The sequence below is a fragment of the Neofelis nebulosa genome, chromosome 1, assembly GCF_028018385.1.
Source record: "Neofelis nebulosa isolate mNeoNeb1 chromosome 1, mNeoNeb1.pri, whole genome shotgun sequence".
Taxonomy (NCBI): Eukaryota; Metazoa; Chordata; class Mammalia; order Carnivora; family Felidae; genus Neofelis; species Neofelis nebulosa.
In genome coordinates, this window is record NC_080782.1 from 67,323,905 (window position 1) to 67,339,657 (window position 15,753).

General features: G+C 43.2%; 1 protein-coding gene across 3 annotated transcripts in view; it reads left to right on the forward strand.

The window, feature by feature from the left end:
* The window catches only part of MCC (MCC regulator of WNT signaling pathway), a 435,778-nt gene that overhangs the window by 250,999 nt on the left and 169,026 nt on the right, over nt 1-15,753 (forward strand). Inside the window, exon 1 of one of the 3 annotated variants that reach the window (XM_058724880.1) lies at nt 15,504-15,623. The exons of the other annotated variants lie outside the window; for them this stretch is intronic. The gene's annotated coding sequence lies outside the window, so the exon portion shown is untranslated. Of the gene's footprint in view, nt 1-15,503; nt 15,624-15,753 lie in introns of those variants that run through there. 3 annotated transcript variants of the gene reach the window in all.

Here is a 15,753-nt window from a genome sequence, read left to right on the forward strand (position 1 = left end):
GGGAAGTTAGGCTTTGCCTTTGTTTTAATATGAGGATCTCCTAGAATGACAGCCACCAACACCATAATCATAACTGGGTCTTCCCAAACCTTGGGTGAACCATTTTCTTTCTTTCAAGACTCAGACGATCTCTTCCTGTTTGAAGCCTTCCACTGAAGTCTCCAGACAGAGTTTGTCCATTCCATAAATGGTCACCTGCTTCTGTCAGGCACTATGCTAAGGACAAAGATGCTGGGGTGCCTGGGTGGCTCAGTTGGTTAAGCGATTTCAGCTCAGGTCATGATCTCACAGTCTGTGAGTTCGAGCCCTGCATCGGGCTCTGTGCTTGCTGACTGCTTAGAGCCTGGAGCCTGCTTCGGATTCTGTGTCTCCCTCTCTCTCTGCCCCTCCCCTGCTCATACTCTGTCTCTCTCTGTCTCAAAAATAAACAAAAACATTAAAAAAAAACAAAATCTAAGGACAAAGATAAAAAGGCAACCAAGTCCTAGTTCCTGGCCTGTGATTTCTTATTTGTAACAGGTATCAAGAGACCATGGGAGGTTCTATTCTAGTCCCCTTGGGTTGCCTGACATCTGATAGAGGAAAGAGTTATGCTACCAAGCATTTGTGATACAGGTATAGGTTTTATACCAGGAGCTTAAAGGAGCAGCACAGAGGAAATATCCAAACTCAAACTTCAAAGGCCTGGGTGCAGCTAGCCAAGTAAAGGGTGTGGGTGTGAGGGGAGGTGGAGATTGTGTTCTGGGAAGGGTTTGTGTGCCAAGTCCCAGGGGCGGTGTTGAGCATGGTGACTGGGGAGTACCACTGGTGTTTCAGTATGGCTAAACCAGATGCCAGGGGGATGTGGAAAGGCAAGAGGGGTTATTACATGGCATTGTGCTATGGACTTTATCCTGATGGTAATGAGGAACCACTGACTGATATTTTTAAGGATTGGGGGCAGGGCACTGCATTGAAGTAGAGGTCTGAAAGATGTGCCTGGCTGCCATGTGGAGGTGAGAACAGAAGCAGAAAGAACTGTCAGCAGATTGAAGTGATCCTGGAGGGAGAGGCTGATGAACTGAGTGAGTGTTGAGTGGGGAAGTAGAAATTCCTCAGAATTTAGGGGCTGGAGTTGATAACACAGGTCGTGGGACTGACAAAGTGGGAGGAGTCAAGGTACAGACCTGGCTTGCTACTGGATCTCATGGGTGTCTTTATCCTAGCACATGTCACCTTGTATTTTAAGTGTTTACTTTTGAGATTCTCCACTTGGACTGAAAGCTACTCAGGGATTCAACATTGCATCCACCGAACCCAGCATAAGAGAGCAACATGAACATGCAAGGTGGCCTCAGTTTATGGCCATGGGTTGAATGGAAAGATCTGTGGGTGTGGCTGACGAGAAGGGACCCATGAGCACACAGGATTGAGCATGGGGTGGTGTCTCCCCATCCTCCACACCAGTGCCTTTTGTGGGCTTTGAAAGCAGGCTCAAGGGAATGAACAGGGGGCATGTCAGGCCTTGGCCACAACCCAGGGCACTTTTCAGAGCCGCTTGGTGTGTGGCTTTGAGCCTTTGTGCATTCACACCATGGTGCATGGCCTTGTATTCAAAGTCTAGAATATGGAGACAGGGTGGGAGGAGAGACGCAGAGAGACAATACCTCTGCAAAAACTGCCAATCCAACAAATTCTGACTTGGCTGCCTGGGTCCTCTTGTGCTGTGTCTTGTGCCTGAGGAGGATTTAGGAAGTGGCAAGCAAATGAATGATGCACCCTGTCGGGAAACGCTTTAGTGCTCAGCAGGACTTGGGGATTAGCTGGTGTGTCCTCTTCCGGACAGAGTAGCTTCTGGGGAGGGAAATACAGAATACTGAGTGACAAGGGTAACAAAAGGAAGTGGCCAGTCCACTGTGAGTGTGTGTGAAAGACAGCACGTGTCTGGAATTAGAAATTGACCTTACTTTTTTTGTCCAGCGGCTTCTGAAACGTGTAAGCCTGGTAACTGTTGCCACCCTCTCTCCGTGCACTGGAAAGGACCTTCAGCCTGCCTCTCTCTTACCAGACACCCTTTGACAAGACCATCAACACCATGGGCAGCCTGTTGGTGTAGCTAGCCTGGCCTCCTTCGTTAAGGGTCTGCACGTGCTTCAGTTGACATTAGTGTTCTCCTTATGACTACATCTTTCTGTTAGGACCCTGCTTGCTGTGCACTGCCTGAAGGGTTATGGTGGTTATGAGCATTTCTGAAAAGCTATGGATATTGTGGCCATCATGCTTTACTTGTCACACGGCTTCTGGAATGAGATTTAACAGATTTTGTTCATTGTCCCTTCCGAGCCTCTGTGGCACTGTGTAACTCTTAGGGCCATGCTCACAATCTGTTGACTGTTTGAATGCCTCATGGCCTATCTTATCAACTAGCTAAACCCTAGCTCCCAAGGACTCTTATTTTTTGCATATTTATTCCTAGTTCCACGAGTTTGCTTCCTCAGCAGAAGATTAGGGAGGAGTGGGGTGGTCAGTAAGGAACAGAGACCCCAGGATAAAGTGGCAAATAGGAATAGTGATGACACGGCACATGAGAGCAGCAATCAGTTACTGCCGTCTTACAGAAAACAGTTTTGGTTAGGTTATTCTAAAATACAGGTCAAGGAACCTTTTCACTGGAAAACAAGACTTGTGGAGTACAATTCTAAAATGCAGAAAAACTTGGGGCTCTTGGGTGGCTCAGTTGGTTAAGTGTCCGACTTCAGCTCAGGGCATGATCTCACCGTCCGTGGGTTCGAGCCCCACATCAAGCTCTGTGCTGACAACTCAGAGCCTAGAGCCTGCTTCAGATTCTGTTCTTCTTCTGTCTGCCCCTGGCTGCTTGTGTTCTCTCTCTGTCTGTCAAAAATAAACATTTAAAAAAATTAAAAATAAAATGCAGAAAAACAAGTACACTTCAGAAGGAAGAAGGAACACGAGAAACAGAAGAGTGGGAGGAATTAAAGATGAAAATGATTAGTGTAAATCAAAGGTAAAGAAAAACCAGAGTTGAGCGGGAAAGGGAAGCAGCAGCAAGGAGGAGGGTAAAGCTTTGGAGCAAGGTGGGTTTTGTTTTTGCTTTTTCTTGAAGCAACAGAGCAGACTGACAGAGTAGAAATTGTGCAATCTGGAGAGTATGAGAAGGTCTCCCTCCCAGCGCCATGCAGGCAGGAACTGCGTTCTGTCCAGTTTTGTGCTCTGTGCCTGGGATTCTGTGCCTTGGCGTTCGGTGTGTGTTGGTGCATGACCAGTAGGAACAGTTTTTCAGAGTAAGGGGCTGGGAATTGAGAATGAAATTGCAGGTGGTGATAAATGTTTCCCGAACCGGTAGAGATTTTGTGTTTGAATATTGGCAAAGTTAAGAAAAAAAAAAGATGGTTATATTTTGAGGCTTACATTTTGTTGTGTAAGTATAACAACTGTAAGCAAACACAGCAAAGCTGTCTGCAGTGTGGGATTCTTTTGGTTTTAAAAGATGAGGCTAAAAGATGAGGCAGTCAGAATACTTTCCAAGAATGGTATGAAGGCTTGTCTCTGGTCTTCCCTGCGGAGGAGTCAGGTCATAGAGCTCTGTCTGGTGGCTGTCAGCAACCAACATTCATGCTGAAAGTATCTAGGGATTTAACTTTAGTGAGAAGGAAATGTGTACTATGCTGCTCGGCAAAGAGAGGGGTCTGGCTTCTCCTGCCTTTTAGCACTCGATATGTATGTATTGTTAGTACCCCCCCCCCCCCGCCCCCGGCCATATAAATATAAATACGTGTGTGTGTGTGTATAATGAATTGGTAAAGATTGGTTATGTATGTAATTTATGTACCAACATAATTTTATTTGCTGATGTATTCTTATTGAGAGATCTAGTAGAGTGTTAGTTATCAAATACCCACTGGCTTTTATTTTTAATTTTATTTTTAATTTTTTTTAACGTTTATTTATCATTGAGAGACAGAGACAGAGCATGAGCATGGGAGGGGCAGAGAGAGGAGGAGACACAGAATCTGAAGCAGGCTCCAGGCTCTGAGCTACCAGCACAGAGCCCAACGTGGGGCTCTGACTCACTGCGAGATCATGACCTGAGCTGAAGTTGGCCGCTTAACTGACTGAGCCACCCAGGTGCCCCAACCCTCTGGTTTTTAAATGCCAGATGTTAGCAAGGGGTTCCTTGGTGGCTCAGTCAGTTGAGTGGCCGACTTCAGCTCAGGTCATGATACCATGGCTTGTGAGTTCGAGCCCCACATCAGGCTCTATGCTGACAGCTCAGAGCCTGAAGCCTGCATCAGATTCTGTGTCTCCCTCTCTCTGCCCCTCCTCTCTTGCTCGCAGTCTGTGTCTGTCTCTTAAAGATAAACAAACATTAAAATAAAATGTCAGATGTTAGCAAAATGCACTATACTAAACTGCAAATATGTATTCTTCTTGGAATCATTTGGAATCTTACAGCATTTAGGGACATTCTCTTGGAGAAACCATGAATGAGTTTAAAATTTAGAGCGTTTTATTTTTCATGTTTAGGTTCTGATTTTAAGGAAAATCCATTTTAGTTTGCAGTATCCATTTTTCAGGCATGTGTCACATATAACTACTCTCATTTTTCATGATTTAAAAAATGTTAGCTTTTAGGGGTACCTCGGTGTCTCATTGAGTTAAGGATTTAACTCGATTTCGGCTCAGGTCATGATCTCACAGATTGTGAGTTCAAGTCCTGCGTCGGGCTCTGCGATAGCAGTGTAGAGCCTACTTGGGATTCTCTCCCTTCTCTCCCTTGCCTGCTCTCTTTCTCAAAATAAGTAAACAAACTTTAAAAAATGTTAGTTTTTATGATACGGTAGTTTCTAATAAAACGTCTTCATTCACGTGTGCTGCAAACAGACCTCTCAGCTAGTTTGGTTATGTTTGATTGAGTGGGGTTTGGGGTGGCCATCACTAACCTTCAGCAGTCAAGGTAGATGAGGGATAGAAGAAGTCTTACTCTTCTGTCATGTTCCCAGTGTGAGACTGGACTCCCATCCACCCTGCTGCATATGCAGACGCTGATTGGCTAACTAAGTAGGCATGAAACAGCCACTGAGCCTGTTCTCTGAACTTTCAGATGTTCTGTCAATACCGTATGTGAGAAGTTACTGTGAAGCAAATGTGACATTTCTGGGGGCAAAATTCTGCCAACCTAGTCAGGATCCGATGATGAGAAGCCTCCAAGCCAGTGGCTATATGCAGGATTGTTCATGAATCTAGAGGTGGGCACCATTACACAGGGTAAGGTTGGGCTTGTTAGATTCCCCTATCTTGTTTGTCCTTGGGTAGAGTGCCTTACCACACTTTTAGCCCACCTACATATCTCAAACACCACTACTTTCACCAATGAGAAATCTTTTCTGACCTCCACTGAGCTAATTTACAAAGGCTTCAGGGTCCGGAGAGAGGTGAAGTAGCTGCCTCTGGAGTGACCCCTTTTGATGAACAACTTGCCAATGCTAGCCGCACATTTCTGGAATATTGGGAGTATGTGTGCCTGGTTGGGGTGGATCCTGGTGCCTAAGGGGTAGATTAAAATGGACACGTCCCTATCCTATGGTCTGTGCTAAATTATCGTTCCTATGGCTCTGTGTTCACTGGAGATGAATTTCGTCCTTTATGGAACTTCCGTAGTACCAGTAAACCTTGGTTTCTCCTCCTTCCTGTGTTCACTCAGGTCAAATCCTTCTTTTTGCCTGTGTATTTATGTTCCTGTGCCCCCACACATCCTGTTTGCTTTCACCTCTGCAAATTCCACCTTCGGATTCCTCACCACACTTGTCTTCCTACTTGCCAACCTCCTTCTGAATCCCAGCCACGTTGAGTCTGGGGACATACATTCATCAGATATACTGGCTGGCTCATAGTCAGTGTGGATTTTATGTGTGTGTTGAGTGGGGGTGTGTGTTAGTCTTATTATATTCCTTGCATTCCAGACTAAAATAGAAGTTTATGATGAGGGCTTCATACGCGTTTTCTAAACTACTCCCACCCGGATTTAACAGAGCACCAAGTGCCAATAGGTGCTGGATGAATATTTAAGAGGGAGAATTGGGGAGCAGGAAGGGAGGATGTGGACAAATTATGGAAAGGTATATTTAGATGCCCTCAATTCCTGGTCAGAGTCACTTGTCTGGGCAGAAAAATGTCCTGTTGTACTGTTGAGGGCTTAACACTTCACTCTTTACAGCCACAGCTTTGTCACCACATTCCCTGCCCTAATTTATCCCTCTGTTAATGTCAAAATATGTGCTACAAGAGCCTACTGAATGTAATAGGTGACATCTAGTTGTGGTGCTACAATGAAAAGAAAAAAAACACTCAACCATATGTCCTTTAAGTCAGAGACTGTATCTTACAAATCTTTTAAGTTTTTTATTTTAATTCCAGCGTAGTTAACATACAGTGTTTAGTTGCTGGTGTACGATACGCTGATTCAACAATTCCATACCTCACCCAGTGCTCATCTTGACAAGTGCACTCTTTAAACCCTGTCACCTCTTTTACCCATCCCCCCACCCACCTCCCCTCTGGTAACCACCAGTTTGTTCTCTATAGTTAAGTGTTGGTTTCTTGGTTTGTCTCCCCTCGTTTTTCCTTTTGCTTGTTTTGTTCCTTCAATTCCACACATGAGTGAGATCATACGGTATTTGTCTCTCTCTGACTTATCTCACTTAGCATTATACTCTCTAGATCACCCATGCTGTTGCAAATTTCATCCTGCAAAGATCATCCTTGCTGTTGCAAGATTTCATTCTTTTTTTGTGGCTGAATTTTGTGTGTGTGTGTGTGTGTGTGTGTGTGTGTGTGTACACACACATGCCACATCTTTATCCATTCATCTATTGATGAACACTTGAGCTGCTTCCATATCTTGGCTATTGTAAATAATGCTGCTATAAACATAGGGGTGCATGTATCCTTTTGAATTCTCATTTTTGTATTTGTTGTCATTACTGGGTTGTATGGTAATTTTTTTTTTAATGTTTATTTATTTTTGAGAGAGTATGTGTGTGAGAGGCAGGTAGGGGCAGGCAGAGGGGGACAGAGGATCCAAAGCAGGCTCTGCACTGACAACAGAGAGCCTGATGGGGATTTGAACTCACAAACCACAAAATCATGACCTGAGCCGAAGTTGGACGCTCAACTGAGCCACGCAGGTGCCCTACAGTAATTCTATTTTTAATTTTTTGAGGAACCTCCCTGTTTTCCACAACGGCTGCACCAGTTTGCATTCCCACTAACAGTGCACGAGGGTTCTTTTCACTCCATATCCTCACCAACACTTGTTGTTTATTGTGTTTTTGATATTAGCCATTCTGGCATGTGTGAGGTGGTGTCTCATTGTGGCTTTGATTTGCATTTTCCTGATGATGAGTGATATTGAGCGTTTTTTCATGTGTCTGTTGGCCATCTGGATGTCAACTTCAGAGAAATGTCTGTTCATGTCTTCTGCCCATTATTTAATTGGATTATTTGTTTTTTGGGTGTTGAGTTTTGTAAGTTCTTTATATATTTTGGGTACTAGCCCTTTATCAGATATGTCATTTTCCCATTCAGTTGATTCTCTTTTAATTTTGTTGATTATTTCCTTTGCTGTGCAGAAGCTTATTTTTCATGTAGTCCCAGTAGTTTAGTTTTGCTTTTATTTCCCTCGCCTCAGGAGACCTATGTAGAAAAAGGTTGCTACAGCTGAAGTCAGAGAAATTACTGCTTGTGCTCTCCTCTTGGATTATTATGGTTTCATGTCTCATAGTTACGTCCATAATCCATTTTGAGGGTTTTTTTGTGTATGGTGTAAGAAAGTGGTACAGTCTCATTCTTTTGCATGTTGCTGTCCAGTTTTCCCAACACCATTTGTTGAAGAGACTGTCTTTTCTCACTGTATATTCATTCCTCTTCTGTCAAAGATTAATTGACCATATAGTTGAGGGTTTACTTCTGGGTTTTCTGTTCTTTGTGAACTTTTGTGCCTTTGGATCTTTGTGCCTTCTTTTTTTTTTTTTTTTTTTTTTTTTAAATGCCGGGACCATACTGCTTTGATTACTACAACTTTGTAGTAGATCTTGAAATCTGGGATTGTGAGACCTCCAGTGTTATTCCTCTTTTTCAAGATTGCTTTGGCTATTTGGGGTCTTTTATGGTACCATATAAATCTTGGGATTGTTTGTTCTAGTTCTATGAAAAATGCTATTGGCATTAAATCTTACAAATCTGATCACTGTTGACAAAAATGGCTATAAGTATGGACACCATTTTTATAAGCAAAAATGAAATAGCCTGTAGACCATTCATTTACAAATTTAACAAAAACATTATCTACTTCTCTCTACTTCCACTTTTTTTGTGTGTGTGTGCCAGATTTGGTGTTCCCTCCCACCCCCCTGGAGAATAGGTAAGATGAATGTGGAACTTAACCAAAACATGATATCCCAGGAAGTAGATGATTCCTTATAGGAAAAGCCATGGAAGGAGAGTGTTAGTAGATGAACAGACACCAGGGGCTATGGTCTAATGTTTGAAAGCAGCTCCTTTCCTGTTCTGAGTGCAGTGGTGGCCTTGAATGAGAAAAAAAACATACCTTGCTTTTTGCTTGACAATATAAAACTCTTTCCCAGAAGAAATTTCGGTACTGGGCCTTTATAATAAAATTATTGCAGCCATAAAGGTAGTCATGTATCCAAAGCCTAAAGGAAATCAGGATAGGTCTAAAATAACTGTACATTCTTTCATCCTTCTATTTCCTTTGTATCTTTATGGGCTCTGTTTGGAGGAACCCAGTGGAATTGCCTTAGGCACAGTCTGGTGTTTTCTTGCATTGCTTAAGCAGAGCATGGCTGATTGGGAACCGTTGATATATGACAGTTGGGAACAATAGCATTTTTGGGAATGAAAATAATTTTTGAAGCCTTACTTTCTCTACTTCTAAAGCATTTTAATAAGTTTGTTCTTTATGACTTCAGGTAAATATGTCAAGTATTCCCTAAAATCTGAATAAGTTCTGTATGCATGAGTTAATAAATTACTTAAAACATCAATCTTGAGATGTAAGAACCTGTCAGGAAAACCCAGACCCTTGATACAGAATATAATCTTACTCTGTTGGATATACAGCTTCTTTAAAAACCCTGGTTATAAGAGATGATATTTAGAGGAAGTAACTTAAGAGGCAATCGTATTCACTTCTTGAAGTATTTTAGGATCTGCTCTTGGATAAAATTAGATCACTATAGGATATGGATGTACACCACATCCCTTAACCCCTCACAGAATGACTTCAGAATCTGACCTCAGTTTTAGGCCTCTGAGTTTTATGATGAGTTTGTAATACATTAGAGCATTAAGAAACACAGGCCAGCATTTTTGTGGCCATGTTGTTGGTGACATTGTGTTTGGGTAATACAGCAGGGACCTCTATAATTCTTCAGGCAAGAGATGTATCTGTAAAGAACTGAATCTTTTGGGGCGCCTGGGTGGCTCAGTTGGTTAAGCATCCGACTTTGGCTCAAGTCATGATCTCATGGTTTGTGAGTTCGAGCCCCGCATCGGGCTCTGTGCTGACAGCTTGGAGCCTGGAGCCTGCTTTGGATTCTGTGTCTCCCTCCCTCACTGCTCCTTCCCAGCTTGCACTCTGTCTCTGTCTCCTTCAAAAATAAATAAACACTAAAAAAAAAAAAAAAAAACTTAAAAGATTCAGTTCTTTAATTTTTTTTTAAGAAACGGGTGTTTTTACTTTTTAATGTGGTACTGTTGTTTGCAAACATTTCTGTGACTTCCTCTTTGTCTCCGTTTCTGGTACACTTAAAAGCAAGTGTTAGTTTCTTCACAGCAATTATATTTGTTATGGTTAAAAACTTGTGGGTCTTTTTTTTTCTTCTTCAGTTCTTTCACCTCATTTCAGAGGAGAAGGAAAATCTCCCATCTCAAAAATCAGGTTGAAGAAAGTTACAAAGATCATTATCCAAAGGATTTGGTCCCTCTTTTTTTTTTTTTACAGGGCCACAGCCTGAGACAGATGAGAGCCATCTGAGAGGCAGCTATAAATAGCTTCTGGGTATTCTTGAAAGTTGGTAGTTTTTCTTCTGCATAAGATTTAGGAACTTTGTAGAAAGGAGTTAATCTTGTCCATTGGGTTAAAGCACAGATAGACGCCAACTTCCTTCTAAAGTTGGCCATACAAAGGATTGATTTATTATGAATTTGAATTATCCAGCTTACGAATTATCATACTTTGTGACTTTCTTATATCTTTAGTAGCAGAACTTTTTTCTTAAAAAACGATTCATAGGCTAGCTCATTTTGTCCATATCTTTACTACATCTACGTTAGCTCCTTAAGATACCAGGAGCAGGTGAGTTGAAATGTATAAATGGGGAGGAAGTTGAAATCATAGCACAAAGTGGAGAGTGTGGGATTATTATCTACGTTACCTTTGGTAAGCAAATATTGCCTATGTGTAAGCATTTAGCCAGGTAAAATCTCTTCCTTCAAATGGAAGGTGAGGTTCAAACATGACTGAACTCTCAAACTTCTCAGGCTCCACCTCTGCTATGAGAGTAAGGTCCTCTTTCAGCAGGCCATTCTAATGTCGAGCCTTGGGGGTGGGGGGAAGCATTTTTTTGTATTGCTAACACAAGTCTTTCGTTGAGGTTCTTTTTATAGGTGTCTATCTCTTAAGCTATTACCATGCAGCTATGCCTCATTTCACCCAGTAGGTATAACTCTGAAAAGTTGTGAGTATAACTCTTATAAATGAGCTCATATTTTAAGTATTCTAGGAAAATGCTTATTCAAGGGAGCCCTGCTGAGAATCATTTTGTAAAGCGCTGTGCTCAGAGTAGGCACAGGATAGCTACATGGATGGACAGATGAAAAGAAGATCCTTTTATATGACAACCCTTTCATTAGAGCCATTCTCTAAGATTCATTTCCTCCAGAAGCCCTGTCTCCCAAATCAAGTATGGGTGTCCTTGGGCCCTGCTCCAGTAATGACCTTTGTATGTTGTACTATGCTAATGTTAATTAAAACAGAGTGTACCCGATGCTTACTGTGAACTTGGCCCTGTGCTGAATATCTCTCATCTGTTAGCTCCTGTGATCCTGGAGGCAGGTCCTATGAGAGGAGGAAACCTCAGTTTAAAGATACTTGCTCATGGCTTGCCATGTTGACATAACTGGTAAATATTGGAGTCTGGTTTCAAATGTGAGTCTGACCCCAAAGCTTCTAGCCCCTGAAGCCATGTGTTTGTAACCTCTGTGTGTGTCCACTAGATGCCAGCTCCCTGAAAACCTGAGCTCTGTTTTGTCCACCTTTGTCCCGCTGTGCCTGGTGTATAATAGGCTCCCAATGTGGATGAATGGAGAAAGAAAGGCCAAGGTTTTGGTTGGAGGACCTGGGTCTAACTCTGGTTCTGGTACCAGATAAATCATTTGACCTCTCTAGAGCACCACAGAAATTAGGGAAATAATCCTTGCCCTGCCTACATCACAGAGCTATTGTGAGGGTCAGGTGAGAAAAAAGCTTATGGAGGGGCACCTGGGTGGCTCAGTTGGTTAAGCATCTGACTCTTGATTTTGGCTCAGGTCATGATCTCACAGTTTATGGGTTCAAGCCCCATATTGGGCTCTGTGCTCAGAGCCTGCTTGGGATTCTCTTTCTCCCTTCTCTCTCTGCCTCTCTCCCCCTCTCAAAAATAAGTAAAAATAAATATTTTTTAAAAAGAGAAAAACAAAAGGAAAAAAGTTATGGAAACCACAGAAGCTATATAGGAAGGATTCATAGACTAATTACCTAATTTACCTATTTTATAAGTTCAAAACTATTCAAGGCTCTAGGGCTCTTGAAAGCACCTGAAATATATTTTTTAATTTTTTAATGTTTATTTATTTTTGAGAGAGAGAGAGAGCCCACGTGAGTGGGGAAGGGACAGAGAGAGGGGGAGACACATAATTTGAAGTGGGCTCCAGGCTCCAAGCTGTTAGTACATGGGTCAGTGCGGGGCTCGAACCCACAAGCTGTGAGATCATAACCCAAACAGAAGTTGGATGCTTAGCTGGACTGAGTCATCGAGGCCCCCAAAGCACCTGAAATATTTAAATATTTAGAAAATAATTAAGGAAAGGATAAGGGAACAAAGATTTTGATCAAGCTGGGAGGAGAAAATGCCTTAAGATAATTTAAGGTCTTTTGGTGTGTATACACATATTGGCAAGTGGGCAAACAGTACAGTTACAGCTAGGTGACAGTAAGCATCCCAGGTTAGTGGAGCGGATGGGGAGGGTGCTCGGTAGAGCTGGGATGCTACCTTTCCCAAGGAAGTGCCTTCATTGTGCTGCCAAGCCTCAGTTTCCCTATCTGTAAAATGAGATACTCGAACTGAATGACTCCAGGCTCCAGTGATATCTGTCATTCTAAACTTGAGGGTCTAGGGCAGTCCTGCGGGACTGAATGAGTTCTCCAGTTGTGTGGTTGTTTGTGCTGGGTGCCAGCACACGGTGTCTGTGTGCTGCGTCTGGCCTTTCTCCCTGCTGGCAAAAGGGCTGGATAGAACCTCACAGGCTGGGACAGCAGGATCCCTGTGTATCCTTCAAATGTCTTGTAGAACAGTGCTGGGTTCCACAGCTGGTCTGTGCACCACGTCAACTGAGCTTCTCTTCACACCTTTAGTTCTAATGCAGTAGTCGTACTTGGGAGAATGTTTTATTCCCCACCCCCACCCCCCACACCCTTAATCCATCAATTTGAAACTATTAGATTTCCCTTATTTAAAGCAAGTGCATTTTTTTCCCTTGGAGTACAATATAAAAATATTCTTTAAGACTTTATTTCAATCTTAGAACGATTTACTTATATTTTAAAAACGTAGAGTTTTTAGGACTGATAAGAATGTGCCCTGTGATAGCATCTTGTTTTGTAACATTCATTTTCAAGTGCATTGTTCAAGCTCCATGTTGACAGTGGCAGGTACACAGAGCAGGAATGACAATCCACGCTTTACAAATGGCCTAAACGGGAAGAAAAGTGCACAGGGACGTGGCAAGCTGGGTCTCAGGCTTTGTCTCCTTTATCCTGTTGAGGCCCCTTCTCGATGATACAAAGCCATGTTCATGGACTTGACCCATAGAGGCTCCAGGTCAGTCCCATGAAGGAAGCAAGCAGGGCAGGTAATGTCCTCATTATAGCTGAGGAAATGAAGTCTCAATAAGTCATACTCCTTGTGCACAAGCCTGTGGCTGTTGACTCTTCTGTCTCCAACCCCCCTCTTCTGACTCTTTGCACTCTATCAGTTGATTTCCATTTCAGCACTTAATGTAAAAGCTTCAGGCAGCGCCTTCATCTCGCCAGCATGAAACACATCATGTTTTAGGGACTCATTGAGGACAATGCTAGTGAGGCAGGAGTCAGGAGAAAGGAGAAAGAAGGAAAAAGACCAAGATTGGCATTGGATTGCCTGCCTCCTTAACCAACAGTGGGCAGCAACCTTGTGATGGAAAATCTGCTGCTTTGTCTGTAAAACCATACGCTAGCCCCCGACTGCCTGTGTCAGCCTCGTCATGTGTTTAGGGGAAAGTTAGGGACATTTCCACTTTCCCACTAAGTATTTGTGGATCTATCATTACCTGTTCGCATTTATCTGTTGGTGCATATAAAATTAAGACTTCAAAATGGATTCAATTTAAGTTTCCAAATTAATCCACCTTGAATCTGAGGTCTAATATCTGACAAAGTGCAGAAGGCATTGTGATCAGAAAGTCGTTGGAATTAGCTTCCCTTCTGGTAGTAATTGTCAGACAGAAAGCAAACCCCTTTGGAATGAATCTCCCCTTAATTTCCCCTGGTTTCTTGGCATCTCTGCTCTCCCCTTCTGTTTTCCTGCCTGGAGAGAGCGGCTCTCCCCCCAGGCTTTCTCCTCTGTAGTGTTTGCCCCAGCACCCCTCAGAGCCACCCCACTGGTTGGAATAGAGACCGGGATATAAGCTTCAGGTATTTCAATAGTCAAAGTAAATTTTTATTTGGTGCATTTTTTTTTTTAATCTTTGTGTATTTCTGAGGAAAAGAGGTTGAATTTTGAATTGCTATCATCACAGTTTTAGAGCTAAAAATGTTTGTGTTCGGGGCGCCTGGGTGGCACAGTCGGTTAAGCGTCCGACTTCAGCCAGGTCACGATCTCGCGGTCCGTGAGTTCGAGCCCCGCGTCAGGCTCTGGGCTGATGGCTCGGAGCCTGGAGCCTGTTTCCGATTCTGTGTCTCCCTCTCTCTCTGCCCCTCCCCCGTTCATGCTCTGTCTCTCTCTGTCCCAAAAATAAATTAAAAATGTTGAAAAAAAAAATTAAAAAAAAAAAATGTTTGTGTTCAAGATCAATAAGTAGAGCTTTTTTGAGGGAGAGAGCTCTGTGTGCAAAGAGCTGCATCTGCCAAGCCGGCTTCGTAACTTAACATTGAGTGCTGGAAAAATCCTTTGTGACGACTTTATATATGGCCTCGCATTCTTGTTCTTACGCGTAATGCTGATTAAACTGTTCTTACAAAATCTCAAGACTGCCTCTCCAGGCACGTATGTTAGTGGTTCTCTGGGAACACCCAGAGATCTCCCTGACAGTTCGTAGGCTGTGTACTCATCCCTCTTATTTATCTTATCTGCTCAAAAAGGCTGTGGAGAGAGACCAGTGTTCCCCTGTGCCAGCCATCATATTTTAAGAACAGGATAAAAATTGCTGGAGAAAGATGAGAAAGTAGAGACGATTGATCTGTACTCAGTTTGGTTCCCTGGCACTTTCTCTCAAGTTTAGTTTCATTTACCTCTGGTTAAGGAGTGCTTTAGACTAGTTTGGATATGAAAAATCTTAGTAATTGTTTTAGCATTCTTTAACAAAAATGCATCGTACTTAGTCTAGATTAATCTGAGAATAAAATGCCATGTTGCCTTGACTTGGGTCTATTGTCAAAGAAATCTAATAGCAAAGCCCAGACATCTGGTGGTTTTGAGCCCCTCTTAACCTGCCATTTCATATGCAGCTTTTATTACGTAATCTTTTGATCTGGTGGTAGTGGTGATGTATGTACTCTTTTATGGAGCCCAAGAACGATTTTTATCATTGCCTCTGTGTGAAACCCGACGTAGTTTTCTCATCCTGGTGGCTTGCACAGTGCCTGGTTGTGTGGTTGAATATTGGTTGCCGAGTTGCTTTGTTAAAGCCACAAACTTTGGAAGTGAAATCATCACACCAAGCGATCCGGCTTATGTCGACTCTTCTGTAAATAGTACGCGCTGGGGGAGTATTCTCTGGCCCCCGGGGAAGGTCAGCAAAGTGGTTGTGAGACAGAGTAATCTGGTCTGGGTCGTGCTGAAAGCTCTTATTGATATGGGATTAGTCTCGGTGGAGACAACGCGCTGTCACATGGGCATCACTGCAATTGAGTGGAGTGAGGTGGGAGGCCAGTGGGGGGAAGGGGATGCTGCTGAGTCACTGAGTTCATTAAAAGGCTACTGCACGGGCGGGCAGCAAGGCCAATCCCTGGACTGTGCCGCCACCACACCCACACCTCTGGGTTGGTGAAGACTCCACGCCAGGCGAGGAGAATAGCAGCCCTTGACAAGGTAGGAACCTGAGAAGCTTATCTCTCTCCCAGGCCCCAGGTACACACAGCTGAGAGCCCCTGGGCAGATCCATGGGCGTGGAAGAGTGAGGCCCCAGCTGGAACATAGGACCTCAGCCTCTGGTCCTGAG